Here is a 7,500-nt window from a genome sequence, read left to right on the forward strand (position 1 = left end):
ATAGAATAAAATAAAGGAAAATATAATTTAATGTCTTTAAATGTCCGTGCGGCATTTAAAGGGCGCTACTGAAAAGTTTGTTTTCTTTCCATTCATCAAATTATAAGTCGCTCTTTTATATACAAATTTTCACTTTTTTTTTTTTTTTCATTTGTAGAGAATTGTAAGACGTAAATATCTGGAAGTCAAAATAAAGCAATTTCTTTGGCAGTATTTTTCTAGCTATTATTTTTCCTCAGAAATTTAATCTTTTTAACAATATGTACAAAAAAAAAAAAAATCATTGCTATTCTCGTACGAGGTAAATAAATAAAAAATCTACAAAAAAAAAAAAAAAAAAAAAAAGTTCAGATAGGGCCACTCTTCAAATGGACCTTAAGCAAAAAAAAAATTGGTAAGACCTTTTCCACGATATTAGTTTTTGAAGTTACTGAACATTTTGCCCATTGACTATTAGATAATATGGTATTTTTAAGTGCAAGGAAGTGATACTACATGTATTTATAGGTAATCAGAAAAGGAAATGAGTAATAAATTTTGTTTGTCTGAAAAACTGATTCGGTCGTACCGCACAAGAGTATGGGTGTCCGGGGCCCCCTTATATCTATCTACAGCTACACATGTATATCTATCTACATCAACATGAATGCGCACATACATGTGTACGTACCTGCGTGCGCACATACATGTGTACGTACATGCGTGCGCACATACATGTGTACGTAATGCGTACGCACATACATGTGTACGTACATGCGTGCGTGCATACATGTGTACGTGCATACGAGTAAAAAAAAAAAAAAAAATAAACTGCCCGCCACCACACCACGCTCTGTAAAGCGTATCCAAATATAACTATATACAAATCCATTTAGTAATATAATAGTGATGCTCGTATCAGATGTAATGTTTACAATATACGTTAATGATGGGAATTGGTATATATATATTAATGCAGATTAACAATATTATGCACAATGAAAGAATTTTACTTAGGGGGGACTACAGCAGTTCTGGCGTGTTGCCAACAACAATGGATATGTGGAAACACACACATATCTATATGAATACACACACACAGACATATATATTACCCACGTGTACGCTCAGGTACATACATGTGTACATACACATAGATATATGCATACTCACATAAATTGGGTGTATATTTTACTATGCACGCTTATATACGCATTAACTCTATCTACAGCTACACATGCACGCATTAAACATATCTACAACTACACATGTATATCTATCTACATCAACATGTGTCCGCACATACACGTGTATGTGCATACGAGTATACACATACATGTGTACGTGCATACACATACATGTGCACGTGCATACACATACATGTGCACGTGCATACACATACATGTGCACGTGCATACACATACATGTGCACGTGCATACACATACATGTGTACGTGCATACACATACATGTGTACGTGCATACACATACATGTGTACGTGCATACGAGTATACACATGCATGTGTACGTGCATACACATACATGTGTACGTGCATACACATACATGTGTACGTGCATACACATACATGTGTACGTGCATACGAGTATACACATACATGTGTACGTGCATACGAGTATACACATGCATGTGTACGTGCATACGAGTATACACATACATGTGTACGTGCATACACATACATGTGTACGTGCATACGAGTATACATGTGTACGTCCATACGAGTATACACATACATGTGTACGTCCATACCTTGGGTGTATATTTTACTATGCATGCTTATATACACATAAAATCTATCCATAGCTACACATGTTTATCTATCTACATCAACGAGTGCCACACGATATCACTCGTACAAGGATTTCGCCGCAGAGGGAGAGATACAAACAGACAAAAGTGTTAACTAGCCTAACATATATCCTATGCAGTTCAGAGAGAAAGTCTTAACTAGTCTAGGTAACTCAGGGTAAAAATAACTAGTCTAAGATATATCCTAAGCAAGGTCGTTTCTTCCCTAATAAGAATCAGCGAGCTCTCCTTACGAATCATGGATATATGTGTGTACGTACATGCATATCAACAAAAACGCTTTAACTAGTTCGTTCAAGGCATATCCTAGGTAATTGACATATAGAGTGAGAGAGAAAGTCTTAACTAGTGTAGGGAATTCAGAGACACACACACACAAAAAAAAAAAAAAAAAAAAAAAAACACACCCGCCAATAACACCTTCCTGTCTTACGGAAATGGCATCCATATTCTAAAATGTACTAGATTATTAGTAATGATCTGCCATACTGTAAATGTCTCATTCCTTTCTTTACTGCGCTTGGACTCAAGCGTGATCCTGCAAAACGGCCAATCTTCATAGATAGCTCAACACCAAGTCACAAAGCAGTCTTGCTACCCAATGGAAATAAATATCCGTCTTTGCCTCTCCTCTTCCACACTCCGTACGCAAGAAAGAAAGGGAGGAAATAGGATAATGTCAAACAACTTCTTGACACAATAAATGAGGCAGGCTCAATTCAAGTGCCAACTTTCTGGTCATTGCAAGATGCCTGCTTAGCTTGCGACGAGGATACACAAAATATTCATCTTTCCTTTCCTTATGGGACAACTCAGCTAAAGATGACCATTACAAGAGAGTTCATTGGCCGGCCGGACACCCACGAGTGGTACTGCAGCTAGGAATGATAAATGTTCTCACACAGCCTCGAGTACATTCCAACAAAGTCTTAATACACCCACTTCATAATTAAACTAGGAGGAGTAAAACACTTTGCCAAGGCCTTAGGCCTTACATTTTCGAGGACAAGAACCCTTTCATGTTTCCAAAGCTATCTGAAGCTAGGATCAGGTTTCTTGAACGCCAAGTAAACGCAGAAAGAGCCATAGCGAAGGTTGGAAAAAAAAAAAAAAAAACTGCTTTGTCTGCATGTAGTTCCTGCATTCCTATCAAATCAAATCGCAAGGATCCTAATTGTAAACGACTGCTACCAAAGCTTATTGAGAACTTCTTCAACAAACTACCTTGTCAAAGGATTACAAAGGCGGAGCACGCCGACACGAGACCTTTTGCTCCATATCTAGGTCGGGTGCGAAAAAAAAAAAAAAAAATCAATAATAAATGGCTAAAAATATATATATGATAATGTAAATAAAAAAAAATGCATAGGTATAGTTAGGTAATAAACAAACAGGTAAATTGTAATAAATTGACATATAACTGAGAATCAAACATATTGACATATAAATGAGAAATGTGTATACATTGTGACGAATGTGGATAGGAGGTAAGGGAACACGGGCTGAGGGAAATATTTTTATTCCTGACTAGTTTCCTCTGAAGAAGCCTTTCAGGCGAAACTAGTCAGGAATAAAAATATTTCCCTCAGCCCGTGTTCCCTTACCTCCTATCCACATATAAATGAGAATCAAACATATTGACATATAAATGAGAATCAAACATATTGACATATAAATGAGAATCAAACATATTGACATATAAATGAGAATCAAACAGACAAATGATAACAAAACATATAAAATAAGTGATAATCATTACAGCATCTTCCTTAGGTGTTCATCTAAATGGTTCTTAAAACTTCCAACTGAACTACATTGCACTGCCTCTGCGGGAAGTTTATTCCATTCATTAACTACACGGTTGTCCAAGTTGTTTCTACCCACTTCCAAATTAAATCTATTTCCGGACAGTTAGAGACCATTGTTTCTTGTCTGACTCTCATTCAGTGTGGAAATTTTGCCAGTTCCCTTTAGAATCTTAAAGACCGGTTTCAAGTCGACGCTTTTTTAGGAATCGGCTTTGTGGTTCGCCCTTGTACTTTCTTCCAGCCTATCAATGTCTTTCATGACATACGGAAAAAGCATATTCCAAATGTGGACGAACTAATGATTGTTAATGGGTGATGAACTTTTGAAGTCAAAATATCGCGCAATCAGTCTTACAATCTTATTTGCTATCTCAGAGCCTGAAATACACTGCTTGGGTGATTTGAGGTCCTTACTGATAATTACGCCGAGACCTTTCTCACTATTCACTTTTGTTAACGAATTTCCAAATAACTCGTAACCGTACTTACTGTTATTTTCACCTATGTGCATTACCTTCCATTTACTTGTGTTCTATTTCTTTTCGGACCATTGCTGTAATCTATCTAAATCTTCTTGAATGTCTAATTTGTTTAAGTGACCATTTCCCGTCCCGTACAGTTTTGTATCATCAGCAAATTTGGAAACAATACATTTTAGTCCGTGGTCTATATCATTTATATATACTACTAGACAACCCGTGACCCGTTGGGTCGAATAAAATTCTAAATGATACCTTCTTAATAAGATGGTCAATAAAATCTTTATTAAGACAACGCTCTTATATTTACAACATTCTTTGTACAATTTGAATGATTTAAAACCACTTTAATATTTTCAATTTGTTTACCTCTACTCAGCCCAGCATATAATTGTCTATGCTGTACCATAATGCATCTTTCTTTCTGTCTACCAAAATATGCATTCATTCTGCTCTGGAAGTGTAGCTTCAGCCCATTGTTAACATGTCATATCACGATCTTTTTAAAGCAGGTTATTATTAGCTTAAGACTTACCAGTTTTGTGCGGTCCTCGTGCTCTCTCGAAGCAAAGTAAACTGGATACAGGCGTTCTCAAGAAATCAAATAGAGCCTCCTTAATTATGCTTCTGTTATGTCACGTCTCGTCACCCCACTCCCACTCATGATCATTATCGTTCAGGGAGGGAGTAGCGAGTAGCAACGTTTATCAACATAATCTTTATGATAGATATACTATGTCACTATCACCGTATAGTATAAATCACAGAAAATAAGTTTCAATATCAAATTGAGTACAATTTAGAGCTCTTACCCCTATTCAGTAGACGAAGGCAGTGACTGACTTGATTAGTTATAAGAAGTGAAATACAGAAGATTGTGACGCCATGTCGTCGTTGCTTGGAACACTACGCATCATGGTATCAGGCGAGTTTGTCTAAAACAATTTGGCTAACGTACAATTTCTCTAAAAGAAAAAAAAAAAAAAAAAAAAGTCTAAAACAATTGGTCAAAAATACAGTTTCTCTGGGAAAAAAAAAAAAAAAAATGGACAACAAACAATAAGATTTTCCCAATTTTAGACACTTCTTTCTTTACTCAAATCTGAATCGTTTACATTACCTGACCCGTGTATTTCCACCACCACACCACACCCCCCCCCTCCCACTTACCCGAGTTCCCATAGCTTTTAAAGGTGATCAATTTCTGATTTATGACTCGGGACCAGTTGAAAAGCGTATAATCATATTTGCAACACGTCGTCATTTGCAATCTTTATCACAAAGCAGTCATTGGTATGCCGATGGCACATTTAAAACTGTCCCTCTCCTGTTTCACCAGCTATATACCCTACATGGATTAAGAGAGAAACATTCGCTGCCCCTTGTGTTTGGATTATTACAGGACAAAACACAAGAAACATACATAACCTTTTTACAACAGATAAGGAACATTGAACCTTTATGTGCACCATTATCGATAACAATCGATTTCGAGAGAGCAATGATGAAAGCGTTTTTGAAAGAATTCCCCCCCCCCCCCCAAAAAAAAAAAAAAAAAAAAAGGTGCAAAATGGCTGCTTCTCCCACTTTAGCAAATGTGTTTTACGAGTAATTCAAAATCATGGATTAAAACAAAAATATGAAACAGATACCAGTTTTGCTTTACGGATGCGGATGCTACCAGCATTAGCATTTGTGCCAATAGCCACAGTGACAGATGCGTTTGAGTTATTGTGTGACAACAACACATTCCCGCATGAAGCACAAGAGGTCGTTGATTATTTTCAAGACACATGGATTGCAAGGCCTAACAGACGGAATAGTCGACGTCCACCTCTCTCTCTTTCGACATGATACGTGGAATATGTATTCTAGGGTGCTTGATGATTGACCTAAAACTACCAATTCCGTCCAAGGATGGCATCGTACATTTCAAACGCAAGCAGGTGCGCATCACCCCAATATATGGAGATTTATCAAATACTTGCAGAAAGAACAAAGTTTCAACGAGGTTCAGATTGAACACTATGTTGGTGGGGTAGAGCCAGAACCCACAAGGAAACGTTACCTAGGCACTGCAAAACGCATAAAAAGGCTTGTTCAGGCTTTCGATCCAAATAATATTATTGATTACGTCCAGGGGATTGCCCACAACCTTTCTTTCTAACTATGAAAGAAGTCTTTTTAGTAGATAGTATATTTTGATAAAGCTGTAATTGTGTTGATAAATCAAGAATGTCTTAATAAAGTTACATAGACACTTCGATCCAAATAATAGTATTGATTACATCCGGGGGGCTGGCCACAACCTTTCTTTTTAACTATAAAAGAACTCTTTTTAGTAGATGGTATATTTGAATAAAGCTGTAATTGTGTTGATAAATCTAATTTTTGTCTTAATAAAGTTTTATTGTCAATAAATTTTGAATGAAAACCAATGTGTACTTTATTAATACATTATAAATTAGATCTACCAATTTCTCAGTCTCTTTTCCTTACACAAACTGTATTTTAGACAAATTGTTTATAGATGAATTGTAATTTAGACAAATTGTTTACAGATGAATTGTACTTTAGACAAATTGATTTACACAAATTGTACTTTAGACAAATTGTTTTGGACAAACTCGCCTCGTCATATCTCCTCTTCTGATTGGCTGGTCCTCAGTCGTGACGACATATCTCTTCTGCTGCTGCTGCTGCTGCTTGGCTGGTCCTCAGTCGTGACGTCATATCACCTCTTCTGCTGCTTGGCTGGTCCTCAGTCGTGACGTCATATCTCTTCTTCTGATTGGCTGGGTGACGGTTTCAAGCAAGCAAGCAAGCAAGCAAGCAAGCAAGCAAGCAAGCAAGCAAGCAAGATGACAAAAACATGATCAGAATTTTATAAGTATATAGATGAATAGAAGTGGCCCGAGAACGGAACAACCCTGAGGAACTCCACTTGTAACATTTTTCCATCTAGAACCTTTTCAATTTAAAACAACTCTCTCTTTTCCATCATTCAGCCAATTACTAGTCCAACTCAATAGGATACCACTTATTCCGTGTGAAGCTAATTTAGTAAGTAGTCTCTCGTGGGGGACGGTATCAAAAGCTTTTCCAAAGTCTACATATATTAAGTCTATATATATATTGTTTCTTTTGTACTAATTCCAGATAACTGTGTTGTACAATTCCAGTAAGTTAGCTACGCAAGAACGCTTCCGTCTCAAATCATGCTGGCTATCATTTATAAAACGGTTACTTTCTAAATGATGTTCGATAGCACCTCTGATGATAGTTTCCATTATTCTTCCTACTATTCAAGTCAAACTTATAGGCCTATAGTTATTTGGTTTCTTTTTGTCACCTTCTTTCAATATGGGAGTAACGTTAGCTAGCTAGCTTCCATTCTCCGGATAGG

The sequence above is a fragment of the Oratosquilla oratoria genome, unplaced genomic scaffold, assembly GCF_046742065.1.
Source record: "Oratosquilla oratoria isolate Oo_2021 unplaced genomic scaffold, ASM4674206v1 SCAFFOLD47, whole genome shotgun sequence".
NCBI classification, from domain to species: domain Eukaryota; kingdom Metazoa; phylum Arthropoda; class Malacostraca; order Stomatopoda; family Squillidae; genus Oratosquilla; species Oratosquilla oratoria.